Raw genomic sequence first — 26,758 nt, 5'->3', positions numbered from 1 at the left:
TAGTATATTTGGTAAGACGATAAGATCGACCTAGATTTTTTTTTACAAAACTGACGTGGATAATAATATTGTCCTCTCAACTGTTAAAAAAACGTCTGGGCCATCGAAGGCCATCTTATATATGAACCTATATGTAGGTGCACGGTGTTTGTTGAACTTCAGGAGATCAATATTCCGTTGGATTAATAATCACATGACTGGTTGTCAAAAATGTATAATGTTTAAAATAGATGCGCGTATTATACATATTGTACGTACGTATTATATTATGCATGTCCACAATAAATGTTATAAAAATTCATCGAAACGACAGTTTTTTCGACGTTTTTATTTTCTGAATGTATTCCGCGCGGATCGGTCACAAAGAAATAATACGACACCGTACGTTCGGCCCTGGCCAAATATTTAAATCGTCCGAAGATTATGTAATATAAAAAGCACCGAACAAGAAATACGTTACGACGATGATGTATATTAATATAACATAATACAATTTCGTCCGAGTTAAATAACTGTATATAGCCGTTCGTTCGCATTATATACATTTATAACATTACAATACGGTTGGAAAGAGAGAACAATAGGAAAGCAATCGGGTGCACGTATCAATTATATAGGTATATATATATATATATGTGTGTATGTATATACATGTACGTACCTACATCGGGTTTAGGCGAACGTTCGCGGAAAGATATGTTTCGGCGGCTACGCGGTGCGCAACTTTCAGCGTCCCCGGGGCGATTGATATTCCTCGGAGATAATCGGACTACATATATATTGACGTCGTCGTCGTCGGTCGGAGTTGTGTATACCCATATTATAATACGTACCTATATATAAATATATTTTATATGTATGCATAGTGGAGGACTGGGCGGAGAAGAACAAAATTAGTACAATATATATATACCTATATATAGGTACCTACTGCTGAACACACTTATGTGATATTATACACGTAGGTATATATACCGGACGGACCGCGGGTGATCAGACGACCCGGAGTCTGTGTGAGTAAAGTATAATATGGTGTCCCGGAGGCTCGAAACAGGTCGGCGGCGGTGGCGGTAATTATTTTTTATTATTTTATTTTTTCGTCCGATACACAAATTATACGTATATATGTAGGTACGCGATATCGGCTATGTGGATTTTCTCTCTCTCTTTTTTTATCGGCAAAGATAATTTGTAATTATTTACGAGGGCGGGCGGACGGGCGGTGGCGTTGTTCCGCAGGTCGGCACGTCGACTGTATAGAGATACCAATGCGCGATGATCGCCACCGCCGTCAATGCCGCGTCCAGTTCGGCCGAAAAAAAGGTTCCGCAAAAAACTTCAAAACTGGGCCACAGCATCCGCGATTACTGATCTCTCGTCTGACAACGCCGCTGCTTGCGAACATTGTGTTAAGGTAGGTATATATAATATTATAAATTATGTATATGTGTGTACGTCAACGGTGGAGAACGAATAGTAATTTTCGACGACTTTCACCGGGGCAAAATAACATCATAAATAAATAAAGTCCGCGAGACGGGCAGCGTGGACGTCTACCGTATTCCGTTTTGCATGCAGTGCTCCCGTCGTGCGTGTTACCTAACCAGCAGCGCGCGAACAAAGTCAATAATAATATAATAGTAATAATAATAATAAAAATATTGTTGTCGCGCAAACGATGCAATCTCTCTCTCCATAATCATCATCTCTCCTGCAGGCAGTGTATTGTATAGTTTGATTCCGCCGTGCGTCGTCCGAACGTAAATCAATCATAAAAGGAACTATTATTTTTCCATCTCTTCCAAATGAACAACGCGGTCCGGTCTCGTCTATTCGGATTTTTCACACGAAAGCTGCAAAACGTTTCTACAATGTACACAGTACTCACTGCGTAATTATTGTATATACGACGTGACGCGCGCACTCGGTGTCCAATTAGTTTGCAATAGTATGTAACTCGTATATGTATAGTAGAACCTGCATTCGAGTATGCCCACGCAGCCGCTGTAAATACTATGTATAGATAAGTGTTATATTATAACTATGTACGATGTCCATCGATCGGTTGTAAACCGATCGTTCCGATGACTACAGGAACGATAAAAAACGACGTAAAAACAAACAAAACACCAAGCAACGGTTATATTAGCGAATATTAGTATAGTCTATTGGACACAAGACTCGTGGGCGTGTGGCTTGTCATCCGTCGTTTTCGCCTTTGCACGTCTGGTGTAGGGTAGGTTTTCATACTTATTATGAATGCAATATCGTCGTTGTGTTATTATATTGTTACTGTGCAGAGTCGGAGACATGGCTTGATGCCTGCACCGTCGATGTAAGTCCATATTGCACATAGCTCGTGTTTATAGTGGTATATAATATATACCTACATATTTAGACATCAGTGCCGTGATGGCAATCATGGTACATGTAGCGGTAAATATCAATGATATCAAACAATACTGTTATTGTTAGGTATTTCGAAGACTTTTGAAAAACACGATTTCGCAAAATTAGGGTTGATGACCCCATTTTTTGGTGTGTATGCTGCAATATCACCACGGAATCACGGTGTTACAATTGTACCGTCACCAAACGACCAACGATGTTAATATAATAATTATTGTATTATAATCCACATAAGAAGTCTTCCTATAAGTTATGTAAGTTACTATAAGTTATAACAGCTATTGCGTAAATAATGGGTAAGTCTTCTGTGATAACACTGCAGCAGTCTGTAGGCAAAAAGAAACTATAAGGGTGATAGATCCACTGCGTGGGGACAATTCTGATTTTTTGGTCTGTCCTACATTAAACACTAACATAGTAACATATTATTCCCCGATGCATGAGTAAACACCAACGACCGCAAAAGACGTGCCCCTGGACATAGAAATACTCTCAAACTACCAAGAAATACAATAAAATATTATTATATAAACTGGAAGGTACCAGAACTAAACGATGGTCGTTTTTTGATCGCAGACTAGACTATTAATAATAAATTACCGTCGCGGTGCAACTGTGCAAGTTGAATTCGAATACCTACGTGGAGAGAGTGTTCTACCATCGACACATTTGCAGCTTTGTTGCTGTGTAACAACACTACGATAATAATATAATAAAAAATATATTATATACATACACGCGAAATTATAATATAACAAACACAAATAACGTTTTCTTATAGTGGCATTCAATGCTAATTTAATTAAAAATGTTTAACAAGATGCGCAATTGCATCATTATTATATAGCTACAATCGAATCGGATGTACAAACGCATTCTCGGGCAACAGTTCAATCTGATGGGAATAGTATAATAAAATATAATAATATAACATTGTGTGTATATTATCTGCAGCAACGCGAGAGTGCGTGTTTGTATATTTCTGGGCTCGTGTGTTATTATAATTCTTATGAATAATTATAGAAATGTGAAAAGAAACACGTACCTAAGAGTATGCATATTATACTCCGATATTAAACCAACTAATTTAGATCAGAAACCCGACAACATTTTCGGTAAGACGTTTATTTTACGACTACGATCGGAAAAAAATACACACTCAGCATCACACTATTTAATATCCACAATTTTGCAGTGTAATATAACATTAGTTAATCGATCTTATTTTCATAAGTATTTAATTCGTTAATCAGAGTGCATTTTTTGATTTTTTTGATTTCGTCCCCAATTTTATATTCAGTCGTAACTACTTACGTATAATATAATATTATGTACGAGTAAAAATAGAGATAATCGCTAACGTAAAATGTATCCATTTTATTCAATTAAAACTGGCGACGATCTAATCAGTGTTTATAATTGGATTGGATGTGTATTAAATTTTATTTTATTTTTTATAACCACACCGTTTAAACCATAATATAACATAACGATATGATGAGGATAATAATAATAGTAATAATATTATACACGTATAATATTCGTCGGACGAGTTCAAAAGTTTATCGCGACTGCGGCAGCTAACGCAGCGGACGAGATCCAATTGGTCGTATAGTATACCTGCGTGTATAATATTTATATCGTTTACTGACCAGAGGTCGTTAATCGAAATGTACGTGATTATTATAATTTTTCATTATATTTTTTTTTTTTTGGCGAGAGATCGACCGCTAGTTTCTTCTCGAAACATTTACGCATGTTGCAGTCGTGTTGAGCGCGTTTCCTCCTTTCGACGTATATACCTACTAACACACGACTATACGCGAGACGTTTATATATGATGACAATATGTGCGAGCGCGTTCACGTGTGTGTGTAAGTACGACGTGTATCGGATAATAATAAAAATAAAAAATAAATCGAGCCTGGTCCGGAGCTGCAGGAACGTTGCCAGGCGCGTGCAGAGCGCATTCCTAAACGGAGGCGCATAATAATATGTGCAACAGTGCAGCGGCCGCAGCATCCTCGCCCATCAGTGCGGTAACTGGACCGGCGGCGGTAAGTGCATTTGCATGTCGTTGCACCGCTGCTGCCGCTGGCCGGCGACGATGGTGCGGTATAGACGGAAGGGGTTGACGGCGCGATTATTATTATTATTATTATTGCCATCGCCGCCATATATATATATATATATATATATATATACATATGTATACATAATAATATAATACGTTGACGTGCCCCAGTTCGGTGTTTACTATATCTATATATATACACGACACGAGTACTTATACCGCGGCGAGCTCAATGCCAACGGACGTTTATCCGCGTTGTACACGGTGGACGTTTATCCGCGGGCCGCAGCTTTCCACAGCAACAGCTGCAACGTCGAGTTGGAATTCCGTTTTCTCATTTTATAATTACAACGACATTTGCGGTCGAATCAAAACACCGAGTATCAGGAAGATTTGATAGTAACATATTATATTATCTATCTTTATGAATCGTCGATAAACTGCCGCTCGTCCTGTATTATAGGTCCTATAAAATATATAGCATTATACGCGCACTGTATGTATAACAGTCATCACATATTGATGACAACTTTAAACATGACGTTAAACCGATATCATTATATTACATTATATAATGTATAGTAGACGGCCTCGGTGGTGCAGTATATAGTATACCTATATTTATATGTATATGTATATAATATATATTGATGCGTCCGAAGGTTTTGAAGAGTGACCGACAAATAACTACACACACGATGCGCATAATATATAATAATATATGTGACAAAATATGCTGTATATATTCCTATATACCGTGCAATTGTCGTCACTACAGCAGCAGGATGACCAGTCTGCGTGACGCGGCGTTAAAAGTAATGATATATAAAATATGCGAAAATGCGTCCGAGATAACGGAAATTCACGCGATTTTTAGGCTAAACATTTTCAGTCGATTTTAAACGAAGCGCGTTGCATGGAAAATCGTACGTACCTGTAATATACTGTGAAATGTTAATGATGTCGCACAGCGCTCACATTATTATAATATTCAAAAAGAAAATCGTCGTCGGTTTTTCATTTTACGCGGTGAAAAACGATGTCGGGGGAATATATAGTTGATTTTTTTTTTCGCTAATAAACCGCGAGTGCTCTTATATACCTACTTATAATAATAATAATAATATTATTATCGTCGAGGATCTTCGCGTGGTTTCACGAACCGGCATGCCCGGTTGATATTATTATGTGTGCGTATTCGAATCGCTCGGGGGCAACCTAGTTTCGCGCGGATACACAGCAGCAGCAGCAGCAGCAGCATCTCCCACCCACGTCCATACAATGTAATATATAATATTTTATATTGGGAGCCAATTGGTACGCGAGCGCCCGTGTGAGCAGCGTGTGTAATATACATATTATTATAATTTGTGTATAATATTATGTACATGTATATTTGTGTAAGATAATATATATATATATATATATGTACACCAGCTCTGCCTCCGACCCGAACTTGCCACACGAATAATATTCGTTCGTGCCGCACCGGCAGCATCGCCAGGCTGCAATTACCGCGCTCGCGTTCATTAACATACCGAAACACTGCAATCGAGTCGTTGTATATACAGTCGTCGTCGTCGTCGTCTTAGTCGTCGGCGAAATATCAAACGGGGATGAGCATATCTATATATGTATATATAATATATAGCGTAAATCATAGGACGTGTAATAATAATTAGCTTATTAAAATTCAGACGTTACCTTTTAACCGTGAGCATAATATACATATACACACACGTATACGACTTTTATGCAGAGCTTAATATTGCGCATATATCATACGTACCTATGTATACCTACATAATATGTGGTGTGCACGCGATATCTTATTATTATAATTCACGACTGGCGTAAGACTCTCTGGGCAAAACCGCGTCTTGTGCCGCACAGTCCGTCACGCGTATAAACCGTATTATATATATATTATAGGTATTTCAAGATGAACCTAAAAAAAAGTTTGTACATGATACGACGTACGTACCGCAATACGTATAATAACGATTATACTGGTTTGACACTGTCTGTGGTGTAATATTTCACGAGCCCGTTAACGCAACACGATCCCAGTCTCGGTGTGCCCGCGCCTGTTCGTAGTCATATAATAATAATAATATGTATTATAGACTATAATATATATATATATATACATGTTACATTTAATGTATAATATAAAAGATTAAAAAATTCGTAGTGTTTCCACTTTTCGGCCATAATTTTCACATCAAAATAATATTATAAAACCTATATTCTCGCGGCCAGTTATGAACGACGAAAGTCTTTAATTCGATACCTACACGTTTTTATAAGTACCTACCACAATTTATCGTATCTTAACTTCTGGGGATATATATAATAAAATATGTATGTTTATAGTATACTAAAAGTGTACTCAGTTCGTAGGTATTACATACAGACGTTTCTGGCAATCGGCATACATAGATACAACAGTTATATAATTATTAGTAATAACGTACTTATTTCATTCTATTTCCTATTTATCAAAATTATAAAAATGTATCGGCATTATAATGTGGCACTTATACACATATTATAGGTACATGTGGCTATATAATATTGTCTCGGTAAATATTTACTAATAATATATACTGTGCGACACACATTTTTTTTAGGAACTTCAAAGAAAACATACTCTTCAATATAATATAGGTCGGGTTTTTTTTATATAAACGAACCATAAAGTTATGAACTTAGAGAGTGTGTAATGTATAATAGTATGTATATTGTACTTATGTCTTATTAAATTATGAAAAAAAACAATACGAGCAGTAAATAAATAATCATAATATATTATAGGTAACAACCGATATTGAATCGGTAACATTTTTTCCAAACGATAATGTGAAAATTAAGTATCGCCCAAATTATTATGATAAACGGGAGGAAAAAACTAGCCGTAACGATTCGCTACGGTACCATAGAGACTTGGGTGTACCTCTATGTATATAAACCTACGCGTGAGTATGTATTACAATATAATAAGTTGGGTTTCGGCAACGAGGTGTAAAGCAGTTACGGTGGTGGAGAAAATAATAAAAACAACTAGGATACGATCGCGTAGTGTTTTAGGAAATTTATTTATATAATACGCCAATATAACGTGTGACCGATGAGCCCCGAGGTTATTGATAATATTTTAATAACAGCATTATGATAATGACTACGGGAGGACCATAATTTTAACGTTAGTTCTTTTAGCCTGCAGTATTCTATATAATATTGTATAGGTATATAATACGTGAGTATTATATAGGTACGTAACGTATATAATATACCTACATAAAATCGATTTTATGTTTTTGTGTGTTTTGCATACCTGATTAGTAGATCATCTACAGACCGCCGTGGTCTGAGGCTGTGTCTTCGCAGCAACGAATAAAAATACGAAATATCTGCGTTTATCTGCAATCATAAACATAAAAATCAAGTGGTGGCCATATAAATACGAACGCGCGGTTTATATTGAGCGATTAAGCCACTACAGAGCAAAATTATAATACCAGCTAATCAAATAATTGAAAATCTGTATTTATAGTTTTGAAAACGAGATTACCTATGTCACGTCGTCGTGGGAATGTTATACCTGGTATAACTACCAACTACAGACAAAAATTATTTACACTAAAAATGTGTTTAATATATATGTGATGCAAAAAATGTATACATTAATACAATGACTAATAAATATTAATAATATTTTCAATATAGTACTTATCTATATTATTTTTCCCGTAATAATTAGAAATCTTAAATTAAATAACAGTTACTTATTGATATTTCTCTTTTTTTCTTTTGATAACTGTTTAACGGATTTACAGTTTAAGATATATACCTATGCTTAACACTATTATTCGTTTGATACATAACGAGAAAAATGTTTGTTGACAATTTAAAAAAATTTACTTTTTATAACTTTTTTAATAAAGTAATGATTAACCTACAATTTGTCATCGTAAGCAATTAAATATACATATAATATTTACTATAACACATACCTACAACATAATAATATATTGTAATATTATAATATATTTTCCACGCACTAATGACAAAATAGAACTTAACCTCCTGAGTACCTGTGTTTATTTTATGAGGTCAATAGCGTAGCGTAGGGGTATTGGGTACTTAACCCCTCTCCCCATTTTATAATTTTGGCTACGCCACTGTATGAGATGTAAAGCAAAATCAAATATCGTGACTATGATTTTTTGAAATCAATTAGATTTGAAACGTTGACATCTCAAACCATTGTCATTGGCATATAATGTACAATTGTTGCATAAAATTCCCGAGATCTTTGCCGTAATAATAATAATATAATACCTAGCATCTTTCTACACAATATAGGTACAGTACAATTATATTATAGTATATTACTATATTATTATAATATGCTTGTGAGACAGATTATTATTAGTTATTACATTGTTTAATTACTCGGCCACGCGATCTCCTCCCTAACATAAACTCTGGGATTATACACACACATATACACCTATATGGCTATATATATAAATATAAATAATACATGTATATTACAATATACATTTATAATACAATATAATATATAGGTATTAGGAATATATTGTATAGATATTCGCAAAACTGGCGCGCTGTCGCTCGGAGTTTCGCCGATGGCACATCGGCGGCGGGCTGATTAGTAATCATATAATAAGAGTATCTCTCTTATATTATATATTGATTTGTGACCCGATTCAGTGGCCGGTGTTATGACAAAAGGAATGTGTTCGCCACGCGCAAATCGACCGGGTCGAAAGTGGATCCGACGACGCGTAACGACGGCGATAATATTATCGTTTTTAATTAGATTAAAAAGAAAAATAATAACGATAAAAAAATGAAAAAAAATATAAAAACGCGCGCAAAACAATAATAATAGCGATCGATAATAATAATAAGATCGGTGAAACCGTTCGATATAATATACGCACGCACATGTGTGTGTGTGTGTGTGTGTGTCGTCTCTTGGAGAATCTGCTTTCGCCGCACGCGCGTCGTTATAATTCGCTTGACCGTTTAATCGATCCAATTTTGGACACTGCTACGACGGCGACCGCGAAGAATTTCACTTTGCATAGAAAGTAGACGTTAACAAAATAATAATCAAATAATCAAACAAAAATTGGATTGACGAAACGTCGGTGGTTCGACGGCGCGACGACACGGTAATATTAAAATAGTTATAATTTTTTTAACATTTCGCACGTGGGTATATTATTGTTGTTGTTTAGACTGCTGTGGACAAGTGTGTATACATAGTATGAGATCGACGACGCGGCGTCCGTGGTATGTATCATATTATAATATAATAATGTTTATGTATAATAATATTGTAACGATATTATTACAAACCGACAGCAGAGACAATCGCGCTCACTTCAGTCGTCGGCGTCGTCGGAGATTAATGAACACGTTCGATGACCGCGGAGACGGCGAAGAACGCAAAGACGACATTTTAATTGGTTATTAACGCGCGGGTCGTATCAGCAGCGGATGACGTTTCGATGGCATAGTTTTATTATTTTTTTTTTCACAATATCGCGGTTATTATTGTTATTGTCATTAACGCGGTTCACGTTACCTATGTATATTACATTATTATGCTTGTCGTGAGAAGAAAACGTCCGCGGCGGCGACATTAATATTACCACGTCAACACGTCGCAGCCCGTCGAGATAGTGCAGCCACTATAATTATATGATACGCGCGAGTACGCGTATAAAATTATGATATGTATATACTTTCAATACATATATATTATATATATATTGTGAAAACTTTATATTATTTATAATACGAATCACACCCGCTAATATAACACACGACAACATAAGACAAACAACTTTTTGGATTTTTTACTTTTTATTTGACTGGCTTCGCCAACGACAATATTTAGTTAGTATGAAAATACCTATTGTATATTATTACTTTTAAACTATATTAAGATAATCATAACTGGTTTCGAGAAAAAATCTGTTTTTCTCGCCTCGGGCAGGCCGACGACAAAATATGTGTCGTAAAAAACTGTTGCGCGCTCGGCATGAGATTATAGCATACATTCCTACAGGTTGCATTTTTTATTTAAACGGAGACTCGTGGATTTTCCGAAATATTAAAGTTGTACAGTTTTATTTTTCTAGTGCTACTACATTGTCGTGAATAGTTGCAGATCGCTGAGATTTGTATACATAACTATAAAGATTATATTATAATGAATGTATTTAATTTATTGACAGGTATAGGAATATTAATTGTTGTATGTGTTTCCTATTTTATGTGAATCTAGTAATATATAATAATTATATTCGTTATATCGTTGACCGTTGGACCAAATTTACACTGATTTTCCATTCCGGCAATTCTTACGTCATAATATTATACAAATTTGGCACATAAATACGAAGGTATTACAGAGCGCAAACCGATAGTTTATTACAATTTGACTTGTATGTTCACTATTGTAGCCATACGATTTAGGTATAGTTGCTTATATAAAATATTACAGCGAACCTCTATTATCGGTGTAAAGTGTAAGTGTAACGAGTTTTTTAATCATAATTTATAAAAGTATCTTGTATTGGAATGTAATTTAGTAGTAATGCAATGTAGTATACACTCATATTATTCAAATAGTTGAATTGCTGAGAGTAGATTCTTGATTCTTCACATAAGTTCTGTACGAAAACTATACTACTATTATGAGATCATTTAAATAAACACATATTATTATGTAGTACATATATAATATTATAATATACCTAGTCACCACACCAACAGATAACATTGTCAAGTGTAAAAGTAAAAGTGTCTTATAAGTTTCATTTCGACCCCTAGCCAAAAGACTTCATCTCAAAAAAAAGGTATAGTACCTATCTATATAATATAGATATATGTTTAATAGTCGCGGTGTGCAGGTACCTATATATTAAATCTATATAATATAATATGACGCACTGCCGTCGCATGCCGCGATGCAAGACTGCAGTCTTACCACGGCTTAATTACATTCGCGCTGGGTGGCGGTCGGCGAAAGATCGGTAGGTATAAAAAAATTAACATTTTATTTTTTTATTAAAAAAAAAACCACCGCCGCCGCTACCGCCGCGTAAATCTTGCATTGCGCTATCGTATTTCTCGTAATCCAATACCACGCACGTTATATGGGTCACGAGATAAAATATATATTATATTATAATATTATATATATCTATACCGAAATCCGCGTAATAACACGTTTCGTATACACATATTATACATATTATTATTATAATACACATATAGCATGATGACGGTATATACGACGCGCGATCCACCGCGGATGCTAATGTATTTTTCCATTACTCGCGAGGGCCCGTGATCCGAATATATGCGAATGTGTGTGTGCGCGCGCGTGAATGCTAACCGTCGGTGTCCGCGTACGTGATCCAATATAATATATAATACGAATTCGCTGCCGTTGATGGTGCTGCTGCTCATTACATTATACGCATCATATATTATATTATATGCTATCGGTCGCCATCACGCGGTAGTAAAAAAAATAATAATAAATAAATAAAAAATGCCAGCAGTACCTACGTATGGTATAGGTACCTATATAATATAACGCGCGTGATGCGGCAGGCCGATATAATATGTACGTAAGACTTAAAGCTAATTGATGTTGACGGGGCCCCATCGGGTTTCATTTATTTTTTTTTCCAGCGGTTAGATTTATTGGCGTAAAACAGACTGACCGAGCCTAATCGACCAGCGCCGTCAACATTAAAAGTATAATATACTCTGTACTGTATACATATGTATATACTGTACCTGCCTATATTATATCTGCCGAATACAATATTTTGTCGCTAAACCATATTATTGTGATTTGTGGCCGTGCGCAATGTTTATAATCATAATTAATAACTATATACTTTGTATATACCTATATAATATATTATATCCATGGTCTACAACACGCGTATTTTCTCTGCAGTCAAACCACGGTTATATACGCAGTTAATAGTTACACGCTATATAATATATTATATTGTATATATGGTGTATGGTGGTCGGAAAATCAATTACCACTCGAAGACCGCAATGCGGAAGGTCCTGCAATGCATGGTACAATATTATATATGTACACCTTATATGCGTGGCATGTATCTGCAACTGCAGCTGTACGACTGTATGTACATACTGTATATTATATAAATATTTTTATAACATCACGAGGACTGGAACGAAATTATAGGTAATATAACCATTAACTTGTAGGCATAGTTGATTAGTGATGGGCACGATAATTGATCGATAATAATATAAATCTATATATATCTAAATAGCGACGAATGAAGTAAGGTATATAGGTATAAAAGCGTGTAGTGGATAAATAATTGTATCACTGCTGTATTATATAATATAATATATAAGTACCTCTTAAAAGTAAACGTTTTAAAATATATATATATATATTGGTACTGCAGACGAAAACGGACGACTTTCTTTAAAACACAACTGCAGGCACAATATAATGTATGTATGTACTATATATAGGTACAACACACGTTTTTCTCCGATAACGATCGTAAATTTACGTTTCGCACACGCGCGTGTACTTGTGTATGTGTGTGTATTTTTTTTGTTTTAATTAAAGATATCATTGAGAAATTATAATTAATCATTTAATACCTACATATTCCTATTATGCGATCGTACAGGACGATAAAAGAAAAATATTTACACAATCATCGCACACGTTATTATTACTCGTCATATGTACCTATTATCTGTAAACGGTTAATGACACATATAGGTAATGATAATAATGTAAAAAAAAATATTTTGTTTTTGATATCGATTTTCAATCAACGGTGCATAAATATTATTAAGACAACATCTTTCGTTCGTTTAAGGTAATGTGTAGATACGTCATCGTTCCCAAGGCCGTGATTGAACCAAATGTTTATTCCAAGATACGAAATATTTTGAGGGGCGACCGGTCACTGGTGTCATTTTTTTTGTTACTGCGGGGTACATATATATACATATATTTAATATGTAATTACTGTTACGTAACGCGACAAGACGTGTTAGAATATTCGTTAGTACCTATTATATAGTACCTATTATATTATGTATAACGCATAGTCCAGTTTTAAGCTACACCCGTTATAAAAGGGAGAGGTGCTGAAGACTTAAACGCCAGCAACGCTGAATGATTGCAGAATTAAAAAGCACTTTTAAAATTTATAATAATTAGGTATTTAAATTTTTTTGTAATTTTATATTATAATACTTTAAATTCCGCAAAATAAAATTAAGTTTGTGATGATATATAACACTGCTCTGCAGTGCAAAGAATTTTTAGATCGTTTAAACGCATATATAATATATATAATGTAAATGGTTGTAAAAAAACGCACACTCAGATAGGTAGGTATATATGTATACCTACATTTAATAATATATAATATACATAACATTTACCATAAAAGTAATAATTTGTAAGTTTTCTTTTATAACTTAAATTCAATTGAATAATAAAGTAATTTTTAGATTTATTGTTTTATATTCGTGCGGTTAAAATTTAAAACTCTGTCGTTATACGTACCTATATTTATATATATATATATATTATATATAATATAAATTATAAACATTTATAATATATAGGTATAAATACGACTTTAAATATCTCCAATATATCGACGGACGACGGTGCAGTGGAACATACATTTGAAACAGTTAATATTTTTACTGGATGACTAGCTACTGTGGGCTGATAAGGTAAACATCATAATATGATAAATATCTAATAGCATAATAGTGTTTATAAAAAAAAAAAAATATACAAAATCATAATAATTTGTTTACCTTCAACGAGTCAATGTACACAACAACCACGCATGACAGGTATGTAATAATGTATACCTGTTTGCAGTGAGTTACACAAAACTGTATCAAATTTGTAAAGATCAAAATATAATGTCTTGCACTGTTTATTAGTGCTGCAGTTGTTTAATAAATGTATAATAACACATGTGACCCATTAGTTAATCACATCTCGAGTTCTTATTAGATATATACATATATAATAATACGCAAGTGTAAAAAATAACAGTAGTGAAGAAATTCGCTGCCCCTGCAGATGATATATCATATAGGTAATCGTATATTCGTATCTAGTACCTATTATTGTACATGCTACATTATGTAGTACCTATTATAAATATGAATGATACATCGCATGTATAATATAACGGCAGTAGTTTTAATAGCTAATATGAAGGAGAGGGAGACAGGGTGGTGATAGAAGCTGAAGCGCGTATTCGTATTATAATGTTATTGCCCGCTGCAGTAGAATCAATGCCTAAATAATAATATCGTATAGGAACACATGATATATTATGTGTATTGGACATGACAAACCTTGTTGGAGCTCAGTTTTTATAAATTCTATTTTACAACAATAATTTATGATATGTTTGACATATAATAAGACTCGTTCCTGGCGCATAATATTATAATATAGGTATATATATATCTTTATGACATATAGATATAGGTAAGAGTTTGAATAACGTATAAGTATATATGCGTTCGTTCTATTAGTCGTCCATTAGCATAATATAGTGTATATACCTACATATAGCGCCCGGGTCGATCCTATTATGATCTAACTCTATATCACTATAAAGGGGCCAACGACCAGCAACAAATATGAACAAAAGCACGGGTTCGGCGTAAATGTATATATTTTTACATACGATTATCTCTTTTTTTCTTCTATCTCTATCTGCTCGGCACCTATTCGGAATAAGTAAATTGGATCAAAGATGAATGGACCGGACATCGATCGATCAAACCTGGTGAAACTGAAAGTCGCGTTGCTGATCAATCGGCCGTTTTATGCTAATATTTTTCTGTTCGATACCTGGTGTTCATATAATCACATTTATAATAAATATTTTAATACCGGTAGCTCGATTTACATCTCGAATACCTACGCCCCTGTCAAAATACAGTGAAAACCAGTCCCTGGCAAAACTGACGTGTATCTACCTGTATATATACGCATAATATATATATTATAACCGATATCCGGTAAACACCATATAGGGCATAGGATATATTATATTGGTATATTATAACCGATATCCGGTAAACACCATAGGCCACAGGATATTTATTGATATATTATACATGTGTGCTTATCGTATGAATACTGAAATGATAGTAATATTAATAATAATTATTATGTGATATGCAAAGAATTTGTCCTAACCTCAAAACATCCATCACGTCATCTCAAACGACGCTGCAGTATAGAGCAGTGTCCATAGTGTCATGATTTACTAATTTAATCAAAATTATGTTCTGGAGGATACTGTCAATGGATAGCTTCGCTCATCAAGATGTAATCTACCGTTACATATTGTTATATATCATCATATTTATTTATTGTGTTGTTAATTATTATAAATACTGATTTTAAATTTTTGAATAAGAAATTAAAAAAAAAAAAACAGCAAAACATATAATAGCTATATATAATACATAATACTATATAATTATGTCTATACACTATTATGCTTATACGATTTGGTGTTAATGAGAACATCGGGCGTGGTAATGATACTAATATTTGTACCTATATCATACGGCGTTTTTATTGTCATTTGTCATAACTCAAAAAATATAATGATTATTTTAATATTGCATTCGGTCATGGACCAGCGCGCGTGCTATAGTCCCGTGTAATGTATTAAATATTTATATCTAATATGTAATATAAATTCGTTATAATATTGTTCGCGACAACCACCGCTGCCAAATAATTATAATAGCATCGTGACATCGATAATATCATGATGATTATTATAAAATCTTACTTATTTTTATTAGTTTAATATATCACATAGAGAAATATAAGTAATATAATATATATATATATATATCAATCAACGCGAGTAAGTATATTATACATATTATACACGAAGTATAATTGCGTGCACCCGGTCGGGACCAGTTTTTGGGAATCTCATTTGAATATCAATGACAACAATAATTTTGCTGTTATTTTATTATTTATTTATTTTTTTTTTTTTAACTCTAATTGGCTGTGAAATTACGACTGCCCGAGGGATCAACACAATAATACAATACGTGTAACTGTAACCATCAGCTGAAATGTAGTGTGTAAATAAATTTACGAATATATAGGTACTATGTAATATAGTAGGCACATATATATTATTATTATAATGCCGAGATTGTACTACGGTGCACGTGTCCACGTGCGTTACAGTCAAGTACGTACACGTTTATGGCTATAATATGTATAATATAAACGCGTACCACCGACGTACAAGTATGTGTTATAATAATAATATGCAATAATGCGCGTAAAGACAACAGTGACGCCTTGCAGACGTACATATATACATTTATATCTATTATAATAGTGCTCGTGGAACATGTGCGATATACTATACACACCACAATATCATTATTGATATTATTGCGCGACGTACCTATATACGTATTAGGTATATTATATTGCTGCAGTACCAAACATTAGTCATTACGAACAAAACGGCAATATACCAATTTTCAAAAATTATAATATAATAATAATATGTTATCCGACTATAAACCCATAATAATAACGATAATAATTGTTGTTATTACTATTATTATTATTATTATTATCATCAGCATCGCGAACGAGCATCGTATGCATATAATATGGGAACGTGAAACTTTCGACACGTCTGATAATGATAATGATAATAGTAATAACAACACAAGTGCAAAACGTCCACGCTATTCGATTTGATACAGTTTGCGAAACATTCCTTTCGTCCAATTAAGGCGAAAGCGAAATAATTTGCAACCGTCTAGTCGGTTTACGAGGTTTTTACAAAATAAAATCACTATACATGTTTACGTTATATATATTATTATTATGATCTGTATTATATTATATTATATACCTATACCGCTGTAACTAATCGATGTACCTACCTATATACCTATATGCCTATATCGTACGCCGAATGACGTCGAGTACGTTTACCTATATCTGTATATATTATAATACACTACGCGTTGTATAGCATATCATTAATATTATATGCTACGATTTCGTAAAGAATATATCATTGTGTGTATAGCTTTACACAATTTATACAGTATGTGTACGGGTGATCCATTTAACTGTAGGCAAATCTAAAATGTAACAATAGCCATTTTTTGTGTTTTTGATACAAAAATTTGTTCGTATGAATATGTCATAATATAGTTTATAACCAGCTATTATACAGTACATAATATTTTTTATACCTACCTCTTATAGTCTATAATTCTCACTAGTCTTGCCAACCAACCACCAGTTTTAACTGATAAGTGTCATTTACATACATTATAATGAACTCGTTAACTTCTTTATAGGTAACTATATCAATAAACGTACTAACAAAAATTACATTTTATAATATAGACATTTTTTTTGATGATTCAGCCAAATAGTTTTAGTTTTTGTAGAAATTATATTCATTGAAAAATAAAAATGTCAATATTTCTTTTAATAGTTTATTATGTTCCAAAATATGTAACAATTAATAATTTTCTTGGGTTTTTAATTTACTTTTAGCCTTTAGGTAGTCCTTTTGTTTTTAATATAATCTGCAAATGATAAATATACATTAGGTATATAAAAAGGCATAATCTGCAAAAGCAGTATATACATTTCTTATAACGCATGCAGATGTATTAATACCGGATTTCAAATACATTTTTTTTAATTGATTATAATATAAGTTTTTAAAGTTTAGATGGCCTGGATCAAAAAATTAAAGTTTATATACCTACTATACCAGCTATATACTAAACCACTCATTTAAACTTTTCACGCTATTATATTAATATAAAAAGAAATCAATTACTTATTAACAAAAAACTATTTGTTGCCGATTATGAAAAATCAAAAATAGAGATTATTAATAGGTAGGTAATAAAAAAAATGATGATAAAAATAAGTATAAAATTAATTTATTGTTTATAATTAACGTGTAGATATAGCTGAGTTATAGTGTTCTATATATATGTAAAAGTTCAAACTTAATATAAACTTATTGAATTAGATAAGTATAGTGTAGCATATACAATTAAATTAATCACCCTGTATACAATATGTCTATCTAAAGTGCACACGGTGACGACAATTGAGAATCACATACAATACTGTTATGTTATATTGGCAATAGATTCTTTAACTATACCAACCTATATATTATTTTTACTTTTTTCTTTTTTTCGTCAATAATAGCTATTACGAAATTATTAACGTTCACGGATACTACCTATATAATATAACAGAAGTGTTAGTCGTAACCCGGAAAACCCTAGTTTTTCATTCGTTTTGTGCCGTACCTAAACGACCGCGATGGGCAAACAATATATATATATATACATATAATAATATATAATAGACGTGATTACGTAACGGAACCAATCTGTAACACTTTCGATTTCGTCGATTTCAATTTTTTTTAACACATTTTATTTCCTCCACGTGTCCTACCTCTTACCACTGACATTATATATAATACGCGTATATAATATTACATACATTATATTATGGTATTATATGCTATGTCTTATATACTTATATATGTATATATATGTGTGTGTGTGTGTGTGTGTATATAACGTTTAGCTGTATCTATTTATACCTATTATTTGAATTTCATGCAAGTCGATGAAGTGACGTCACAGGTAACATAGTGTGTGTATATGTATTTTTCGAATCTGCGCGGTGTACCTATAATTACGATTTAGGGTAATGCGAGAAAAAATTTAAGAAGTACCTATATGCGCGCCCGTAATACCGTATACCTATATCCCGAAAATCACGTGGTTATGGCACGTGTGGTTAGAGTACTGGCTTTAACTGTTGTTTCGGAATGGCTTAAATTTATTCTCTTTATACATATAGGTAGCTGGTAGGCGTATGCCATATCTACCGATTTCTTTTATTTTTGACGTTTTTCATCTATAAACGATTTACTTTTCAGACATCACATTGTCCGATTATGACAATAATGCAACGGCCGCCTACTGTCAAAATTATCATCTACACGCGAGCCAGATACTCGTGTATATATATCTTTATATTATATATAGATTTAGTTTTTATAATGCCGATCGGTGCAATCGATCGGTCGCGTGTGTGTATATATTATTATAATATCGGAAAAATAATACGCATTGTGGGTACTTATATATATATATATATCGGTACTTACTCGTAGTCTGTGACCTAAAAATTACCATCCTGTGAATTGGTAATGTGCTTTTGAAAATAGAATATTATCTCGTATTAGAATCGAATATTATACTGTTATTACTATTATTATTATTCCTCTCTTTCGGTTACTCTGTCGGTCACCGTCTCGGACGTCTTATTTTTTTTAGTTTCCAGTATGCCTGACGCCTATTACACATATTATATAGGTACCTATATTGGAAATATTCAGCTGCACGTATTATATGCCTACATGTGGCCGTACGTATCGTATGAATAAACTAATTTTCCTAGTATGACATAATGACTTGACATATATATTATTATTATTCTAGCTAAGTATAACGTGTCCCAAAAGATGAATAGATCCTGACAAATGAATTAGATTGTTATACTCGTTATTGTCTTAAGCATCATATTCTATACTCACAGGACTGACAGCTCTTTTGTGGACACAGATTCATCGCGTTTATATTATTTCACTTTGGACATAGGTACATATTATAAGTACTCGGAGTTGAGATTCTATAAACTCTTACAATTATTTTATTATTACTTCGTTGTTTGTACGACCCAAAGATTAACGTTAAAAAAACTCAGTTACTCAGTTGACGCGATATTTTTTTTTATCATTATTAAAAATCATTAAGTAGGTACCACAATAAATATTATTTTTGTTACCAGCTAATATTTATATAACATTATACTAATAACATGACCTAATGCGGACGTTATAGTAATATTTTAACGGTGGTGTAAGTGACGATTTGCTACAAAAATAATATTGTACACTATAATCTTATACACCGTCTCACGATGATATTATTATAATGTTCATGGTTTAACCTTAATTTTAGTCTTTACGCGTACCTAATTCATTGTTGGTATTAAAATTAGTTCTCATCCGCTAAAAAGTATATATATATATATTTTATACACTATACAGATCACCAACCAACAACACCAACCAACACAGATAACCTGCTATACAGTATTATTAGTGAGAAAACGCATAAAATATGATGTAATAATATGTACTGTATTGTATATTATTATGTACAACTCTGTAAAGTTAATTGATAATACGCGTTTACTGGAGTATTTCAGAATATCGTTTTTACTTTTTGACGACTTTGATTCACATGCGCCGCGCAATCCACGAATAATATTCAAAAAGTAGATAAATTTATACATACATATATATATATATATATCTACCTACCTATTATTAATATTAATAACATTTTCGAGACAACCACGACTCTGCGTGGAAATTATCCACTCGCCACACATCGCGGGAGAATAAATAATGTCGTAATTACAAGTACACGACGTAAAAGAAGAGCTTCCGACGTCGCAGGCGAGGTGGGCGCGGGTATCGGATTAACCATTGTTTCGTGCGTCGCCCCGGAGGTATTATTTATATATAATATTATATATATTATATATATATATACACGTGTACAATCGAAACTCGCGATAACCATCGCGTGGCTGGTGATTATATATACCTATATGATGTTTTTCTCTCCACTCAGTGGCAGAAGAAAATGTTGAAAAACGTTCCAATTGTTTGCGCATGACAATAATAATGATAACATTATTATCACTATTAATATAATAATATTAGATAGTATACCTATTGGTATAAGTATTTGTTCCGAATTGACACGAAATGATTATTACGCGAATTATTGTTGTTGGTACTATTATTTTGACGAATTTCGAAACGGTGGCCAGCCGAGTAGGTACCTACGCAACGAGAAATCGATTGGGCAACCGCACAATGACTGCAGTAGTGGCAGCAAAATTAATGTTTCCTCTAGAGAGACGTCATAATAATATTATAATACACTACTTGTTGCTTACGGTTAGGTACGCGCCGTATTAATAACGGGCGATCATTAACCCCGATCGGTCTGGATTATGATAGGGGCACACCGAGATGGAAACCAAGAACAATGCCTCGTTTGTATAGACGTATAGACACGGTAACCCATATTTATATATTTATATTTATTATTGTTTATTTGTTTATACTTGTATAATAAAATAAAATATAATGGCTTTATTCAATGAATATTATAGTAAAGCGATATAATATAATATTATAATACTACGGGCACGCGATGGATCATCGTGTTCATTAAGTCTTTATTTGTTTCTTCCATTCATTTTATAACATTCAGGGAATATTGTATCATAAGTTTGGCTCGCGTAAATCGTGAAACCCGATCCGGTCACGTATAGTACAACTCACATACAATGTACGTCCAACAATGACCCCCCCACCCCCTAGTGTGCTAATGTTTTTTAATAATAATGTATCATTTTATTTCTCACTGTACCTACGAGGATAACCTGACCTAACCCATACCTAGGTATACGTTTCGTCTCTTTCCGCGTGGTATGTATATATACGCTCGCGGATGGACTCGTCGGCATTTTACATAAAGTATAAACAATGCCACGCGCTAGCCGATCTCGCAAAGTCGAACAAGAAACGTGCCGTTTGGGAGCGGCCGTGCGGAAAAAATCGAGTCCTGTTGCACAACCACGGGAGATATCGCGTTTTATATACAATGCACTATATAGGTATATATTTTTATATTATGCGAGGAGAACAATATTTTCGTGAAGAATTTATAAATGTGACCGAAAATGTCGCGGTAAATCGGTATTGTTCTTTGTGTGCAACGACGTATATAGTCGCGCGGTGGATTATACGTATATTATTACGAAACAGAGTTTGCTCTTTTTTTCGGCTTCTTCAATACGCTTGTGGTTTTTATTCTTATTCTTATTTTTTTTTTTCTACGAGATGTGTAACGAAAAAAGTAATCAATCATTCGTGACACAAAAGAACCGCGTGAATAAGAATGGAGACAACAGGGAACAATAACGATTGGGAAAAGTGAATTCGGATGAGAAAACTCGGTCAACGAAACAAAAAGTGATGGGGAGTAAGAGAAAAACCTCGACAATGTATAATAATAAAGTACCGATTATGCGCGTTTTCCTCAAAAATAGTATCATATGATATGATTACCTAAATAGATTGACGTTATTTTAAGTATACACAGCGGCTATCGTTATAGGTTCTCTATGCAGGTTCTCTATACCTACCTACTTTAAATTATAACAAATTGATTTTCATAATTAAATATCTATAACAACTCGATGAATTTACCTATTAGGTATATTATATTATACGTAGTGATAAGTGATATCGGTTCTACACTTTTAAATTATATAGAAAATTCTGCCAAATTAAATTTGCTCATCTGAATTTTAATAGGTACCTGCGCGTAGGTATACTTATAGCGTCAGCTCTCATCTTTATCATTAGGTATTTATAATGTATTATTTTAAAGGTGTTTAATTTATTGGTATATTATATTAAATAAACATGGGTATTTTCTGGTTTTTATTCACAGTCTATATAAAATAGTAATTATAGTAACGATACATTACAAAATATATACCAACTTCGGTTTGATTAGAAAATGTCGAAGAAAATGTCTACATTTGATATATTACAGAGAAATAGGATATATATATTATAAATTGTATTTAATACATTTAAATCATTTAAATCATTTAAATAGTATTTAAAAATATATTTTACTATTTACTATTTTATTACTTAATATATTTATCAAATCACGATTTATATATAGATATAGGTAGGTACCTACGTTATGAAATAGAAATATAACATATGTTTTATAATCATAAATTACTGTTTTTAAATTTTTATAGAGAATTTTGTACTCAACAAATAAACAGTGAATTATAGAAGTACCTATTTATATCTAATTAGGATACAATTCTTAGTATTATGATGCATAACACAAAATTATATATTGTTCATGGTACCTATATAATTATAAAAAATTATGAAGTTAAAATTTAATTAATTAAATAGGTAGATAATATTATATTATATTCCTCGGTAATATTCAGAAAACAATAAGGACTATAATACATCTACCTATTTAATTCATAGTAAACAATTTGATAAAAAAGTTTATCATTTTAGTTATATTTATAATTTTTATAATAATAGGGACCTATACATATAAAGTATAATAATAATAACATTATTATACGTAAATATTATTTATTAGAAAAAAAATGATTTTTTTTCAAATTAATATTTTATTTAAAATAGGTAAAAAAATTTTTTTTCTGTGGGTTTTAACTTTAAATAGACATTTAGATACCTAACTATACACACTTAATAAAATGTATTCTTTCCACATATTTATTTCATATTTTCTAAAAAAAAAAGGAGAAAACTTATGGATTTTTATGAATTTTTATCTTATTTTTATTTTCAAATAAAATTATATTGTTTAGTCTATTTATAATTTATATAATTGATGCCTAGCAGTGCGTTTCCAAATAATAGTATTTATAGGAACAATATATTAATATTATAAATTATAACCTAACGGCTAAAGGAAAAATATTCTTACCCGATGATCGGTGAAGTGTCGGCTGAGCAGCAAATGCGGCGGCAGTGGCGTCGTTTTATCCTCACGCGGAACACACTTGGACACTTCAAAAGTTTAAACGGCCGTCACGTAACAAATATTTAATATTAGCATTCGCGTGGCCATGTCGCAGTGGACGGCACAAAAACACCAAACGTTTTTTGTTCGCCGATCGATCGACAAAAATGGTAAAACGAGAGATGTGATAAAAAGAATACGAACAAACAAATGAAATCACACGAAAACAATATCGATAACAACTACTACTGTACAACGATAAACCAACGATAAAATAATAAATAATAATAATGATGATATTATTAATTATTATTATTTCTTATAAAATTCACACAAACGAAATATTACACCCGTGAGGTTTATACGATCACTGCGCGGTCCGATATTCTAACGATCTGACGACGATCGATATTATTCGCGATTACTGCCTATATAACTATTATGACCGTCGTCGCGCGTCGTGTGCGTAGTGTGCCGCGACGTCGAGAGAGTGTTGTTCGCGTATCGGATGCGTCTGTTCCACTGCCGGGCCGGAGGACAACCCAGTTTCGCCCGGCGCGTCTTCGTCGACCGCCGCCGCCACCGCCACCGTTACCGACGAGTTCCCCCCACCAGCCGCCCGTTCGTTCGTCCGTCCGTCGGTCCGTCCGTCCGTCCGAAGCGATCCCACTCGGGCCGAGTAGCGCGAAAAAATAACGTTAGCGGCGCGCGCGCGGTCAGTTACAGTATTACAATAATAATAATAATATTATACGCGAGCGAGAGCGCGTACACGCACGCGGTATAAACCGCAACAAACGGCCGAGGTACCGCCACCGCCGCCGCTGTCGTACACTTTTGCTTTCCGCCGCACGGGTGACACGCGACTCATCTCTCTCGCTCGCACGGTGGCCCAGTTACGAAGACCGGAGGAGGCGGCGGCGTGGTGTCTCACGTTGAGGAAGAGTGGCCGGTGGTGGTGGCGTAGGAGTGTACACCGTCGTCTCGGCGCGTGGTGGGGGAGAAGGCAGCGGGGCGGGGCCGGCTCACGGCGAGCGGGGCGAAACGGGGCGGCGCCCGGATCACCCGGCAGTGGGGCACGGTGACGGGTTGGCCGCCGCGCGAGTTGCCGCGGCGCCGACGCCGTAGCGCCCGCGAAGTCCGCGACGGCCGCGTGCTGCCGGTGCTGCCCGCGGTGGCGGCGTCGGTGGTGCCGGTGAGAGGAAGCCCCCGAAGGACGACCGCGACGCTCCAAACCCGCGGTTGGCACCCGGCAGTGCACCGCCGACGCCGGTGGTGAGCGCTCGCGCTTTTTACGTGTTCGCGTGGGTCCCTATTTCTTGTTAGTTTTTTGCTATTATGCTCACTTGTTAATAATAATAAAATACGACCTGCGCTCACGACGATGAGCCGGTGGTTGCTGAGACACACTTTATAATATAATGTTATGTACTATTTTATACTGTTCTAACTTGTAAGCCACAAATAGTGTGAAATTATTCAGCAACTTCTGTGTATGTGGGGGTTTCATGGCTCACAACATGTTAGTAGTATCTATAGGTAACCTATATAAATAAACATAATATTATATACCTAATAGGTATTAGTGTATTACCTATATGCATAAATAATGAGCATTTAATATAGTTTACCTATTTTATGGAATTCAAAAGTATATATTTTTATATGGAAATTTGAATTTTGAGGAATATTTATTTTGTTCACGTTTCACGCATATATCCTATGTAGAAATACCTTTTTTTTTATTATTCAAATATATTCAATCTGCTTACAATAAAAACAATAAGCAATAAGGATAACATAGAAAAGTGTATAGGTACAAACATAAATCACGTGAAGGGGAGACCATTGATTAACAGAACCTCAGAAAATGTTTTCCCCTGTTTTAGGAGGTAGTAATAACTATATTTATAAAAAAAATGTGTATTGTAAGCAAAAAATAAAAATGTGTTCTATTGAATATTATATAATATACCTATTATATAGGTATTATAAACTTTTAAAATATATAGTCTGTACTATTACATTTATCTACGTCCTACTGCTATATTCGGTATCATAGATTCATATAGGTCTAATATAATAAAATGTACGTGTACCTACCTATATATAAGTACCTAATCATGTATTATTTCACCGGTTTACTGCACATAATTTTATAGTGTTGTTGAAAATTAATGAAAATTTAAGTCATTAAAATTTAAATAATCATTTTTATTTATCTATTTAACCTGCAAGTAGGCTGTATACAATAACTGCAAGTAGTTCGAATGTGGAAGTTATTCCTGGTCTAAAAAAAACTTAGGTTAAACATGTAGAATGCTACTAGTTTCATATGCAAGGGTGATTTGAGAATCATAAATGATATATTTTTAGATATAGTGCAGTAAAAAAAATATCTAGTAGCATGCTTATTTATAA

General features: G+C 33.6%; 1 protein-coding gene across 1 annotated transcript in view; it reads right to left on the bottom strand.

The window, feature by feature from the left end:
- The window catches only part of LOC100167703 (alpha-protein kinase 1-like), a 56,601-nt gene extending 31,482 nt beyond the window's left edge, over window positions 1-25,119 (bottom strand). The window contains exons 1-2 of the mRNA XM_008189151.3: window positions 24,302-25,119; window positions 7,821-7,906 (exon numbers count right to left, since the gene is read on the bottom strand). The gene's annotated coding sequence lies outside the window, so the exon portion shown is untranslated. The remainder of the gene's footprint in view (window positions 1-7,820; window positions 7,907-24,301) is intronic.
- Between the last annotated feature and the right edge of the window lie 1,639 nt (window positions 25,120-26,758).

The sequence above is a fragment of the Acyrthosiphon pisum genome, chromosome A2 (assembly GCF_005508785.2).
Source record: "Acyrthosiphon pisum isolate AL4f chromosome A2, pea_aphid_22Mar2018_4r6ur, whole genome shotgun sequence".
NCBI classification, from domain to species: Eukaryota; Metazoa; Arthropoda; class Insecta; order Hemiptera; family Aphididae; genus Acyrthosiphon; species Acyrthosiphon pisum.
The sequence above is the reverse complement of the archived record's forward strand: the minus strand, read 5'-3'. Positions and strand labels throughout refer to the sequence as shown.